Raw genomic sequence first — 3,468 nt, 5'->3', positions numbered from 1 at the left:
CTGATGCGAAGAGCTGACTCATTGGTAAAGTAAAGGACCCTGATGCTGGGAAAGATTGAGGGCAATAGGGGACGACAGAGGATGAGATGGTTGGATGGCATCACCGACTCGATAGACTTGAGTTTGAGTGAACTCCAGGAGACACTGAAAGACAGGGAAGCCTGGCGTGCTGCAGTCCATGCGGTTGCAGAGTAGGACGTGACAGGGCCAACTGCATGAGCCCGTGGTGGTTGTATTTCTGGCCCAGAGCCACCAGATGTCAGTAGTGGGCTATGTGCGCCCTCCCGAGCCACTGCCCCAGGGAGCTATATTCATTCAGTTGCTCTCCAGCCCCGGGTTGGGAAGATCCCCTGGAGAAGGGAAAGGCGACCCACTCCAGTACTCTGGCCTGGAGAATTCCATGGATTGTATAGTCCATGGGGTCGCAAAGAGTTGGACACCACTGAGCAACTTTCACTTCACTTTCCAACGCATTAAATAGCCCTTCCCTTGTGTGAGATCCCTGTTCAGGGAAGGCCTGAAGGGAACACCAAGGCTGCAGGTGGAGGGAAATCTCTGCTATGCAGTATGGCCAAAAAAAAAAGGGGTGGGTGGGTGGGATGAATGGAGGTGAGGGATGCAGACAGGGACTAGGTAGGCAAACAGGAGGTGAGGTTTGTTCTTTTTTTTCCAAGAAGTTAGCTTTTGAGTTGGAATCCAGGAGGAGGAACTAGCCATTAAGTTCAGAGAAAACACATCCAGGAAGAGAAATAGCAGGACCAAAGGCTCGGAGGCAGGAGCAAGTGTGGAACTCTAAAGAAGTCACAAATTTGTGCCTTTAAAGAAAAAAATTGAAGTGTAGAGGCTTCCTTGGTGGCTCACTGGTAAAGAATCTGCCTGCAATGTGAGAGACCTGGGTTCTATCCCTCGGTTGGGAAGATCCCCTCGAGAAGGGAAAGACTACCCATTCCAGTATTCTGGCCTGGAGAATTCCATGGGCTGTACAGTCCAAGGAGTTGCAAAGAGTCGGACACGACTGAGCGACTCTCACTTTCACTTTCATATTTGATTTACAATGTTGTGTTAGCTTCAGGTGTACAGCAAAGTGATTTATGTATATATATATATTTTTTTCAGATTCTCTTCCATTGTAAGTAATTACAAGATATTGAATATAGTTCCCTGTGCTATACAGTAGGTCCTTTTTTTGTTTGGTTTTGTTTTTGCTGCAAAAAGCTTTATTGTTTCCATTTGGTCCAAGGCTTGAGAGAGGGCTCCAGGGTGTTAAAAAGCTGCCTAGTGGCTGCAGAGAGGGGCTTCAGGCAGCCCTGATGTTAGGTGGGTTCTTCAATGGCCACTGGTCTCCAGAAGCTCCTAGTCGTGCTTGAGGGTGAGCCTTTCGAAGAGATACTCGCCCAACCCAGCCTGGGGGCCAGCCAGCCTGCGGAGGTTGGTCAGGTGGTCACCCATCTTCTTGATGAGTTTCACTTCCTCATCTAGGAAGTGGTTCTCCAGGAAGTCACAGATGTGGGGGTCTCCGCGGGCAGAAGCCAGGCCATGCAGATCCAACAGGGCTTGACTCAGGTTCTTCTCTACGAGAAGGGCGGCTTCCATAGCGTCCTGGGTTTTACCCCACTCATCTTGAGATGGCTTCTGTACGTCCAGGAAGAGGGCGCGGCCGCCATACTGGTTTTGCAGTTTCAAGAGTCACTCCGCGCCCTCGCGCTTCTCCTTGGCCAATTCGCGGAAAAAGTGACCCACACCCTCCAGGGCCACATCGTCGCGGTCGAAATAGAAGCCCAGACAGAGGGAAGTGTAGGAGGCCCGCAGTTGCATGTTAACCAGGTGGTTGACAGCCGCCTCCACCTCGGTAGAATAATTCCCACGAATCTGGGAGCTCATGATTGGTCGGTAATAATAAGGAGTTAAAAAATGGTGGCTGGTCCCGGTGATCGCGGACAGCTCAGTGGCTGACTCCGGAAGTTGCGACTGGAAAAAAGGTTGGACGGTGGTCGGAGGCTGGAGCAAGGGGCATCCCTGGGTCTGTTCCGTCCAAGCACTGTTGAAGCAAGAGACAGATCCGCGGGGCCAACGAGCACACTTCCTATACAGTAGGTCCTTGTTGTTTAATGTTTTATATACAGTAATGTGTATATGTTAATCCCAAACTCCTAAATTATCCCTTCTTCCCCTTTCCTTTCCCTTTGATAACTCTAAGTTTATTACTTCATTTAGGATGATAATCTCTAGGTTCATCCATGTTGCTGCAAATGGCATTATATCATTCTTTTTAATGGCTAATATTCCTGTGTGTGTGTGTGTGTGTGTGTGTGTGTGTGTGTGTGTGTATACCACACCTTCTTTACCCAGCTTCCCCAGTGGCTCAGTAGTAAAAGAATCCACCTGCAGGAGACACTCAGGGGACCCAGGTTCAATCCCTGGGTTGGAAGGAATTGGAGAAGGAAATGGCAACCTGCTCCAGTATTCTTGCTTGGGAAATCTCGTGGACAGAGGAGCCTGCTAGGCTACAGTCTGTGGGGTTTCAAAGAGTCAGACCCGACTGAGCGACTAAACAACAAACAAACAACATACCACATCTTCTTTATCCATTCAACTGTTGACACTTAGGTTGCTTCCATGTCTTGGCTATTACAGATCATGCTGCTATGATCATTGGGGTGTATGTATCTTTTTGAATGAGAATTTTTGTCTTTTCTGGATATATGCCCAGGAGTGGGACTGCTGGATGGTGTGGTAATTCTGTCTTTAGTTTTTTAAAGGAACCTCCATACTGTTCTCCACACCCTCTTCAGCATTTATGAACTGGTGACTTTCAAAGGTGTGTATTAGAGTGGAAAAATGAAGGCACAAACCACGAGGGCTTACTGGCCCAGCCTTGGCATCTGCTCACTTCCTCTCATATTTTCTCTGCTAGTCGCTATTTCTTTCCTTGACTTCTGAATGTCTGTGCTAGTCAGGAAAGGGTCTGAAGGTACAACCCTGCAAAGGCAGTATAAGAGATCTGATAACAATGATTTCCAACTCAGGTGTTTGTAATACCCAAGCAGTTCAACTTACAAACAGGATCCTGAGAGACCAGGACTGTGTTTTGTTGCATGCCCTGCTGGGCTTCCCACCTCACCCCCCAGAACGGGCACAGGGTAGTGTGTGTGCTCTGAAGACAGAGTCTGGGCCAGAGTCCCAGCTCTGCCGTGTTCCTGCTGTGCGATCCAGCCTCACTGAGCCTCCGTGTCCTCATCTAATGCTGCTACCCCCTAAGGGCAGAAAGTTCACACAACAAATCCTTCTGAAAAAAAGTTCTTCCTTCCAGCTTCCATGATCTGACCACTGGCCTCTCCTACACAGCTTGTTTTTTTCTCAGAAACCCATGAACTCTGGAGAAGGAAATCAATATGCCATTATTTAAGCCCAAATTTACTCAAGCTAAGAAGTTTATTAGAACACCTGAGTATTTCCTGGACATAACTC

At 48.4% G+C, this 3,468-nt stretch overlaps 1 pseudogene; it reads right to left on the bottom strand.

The window, feature by feature from the left end:
• Window positions 1-1,258: 1,258 nt before the first annotated feature.
• Window positions 1,259-1,966, bottom strand: LOC133258872 (ferritin light chain-like; annotated as a pseudogene).
• Between the last annotated feature and the right edge of the window lie 1,502 nt (window positions 1,967-3,468).

Source organism: Bos javanicus, chromosome 13 (assembly GCF_032452875.1).
Source record: "Bos javanicus breed banteng chromosome 13, ARS-OSU_banteng_1.0, whole genome shotgun sequence".
NCBI lineage: Eukaryota > Metazoa > Chordata > Mammalia > Artiodactyla > Bovidae > Bos > Bos javanicus.
This window is presented reverse-complemented; position numbering and strand designations above follow the sequence as displayed.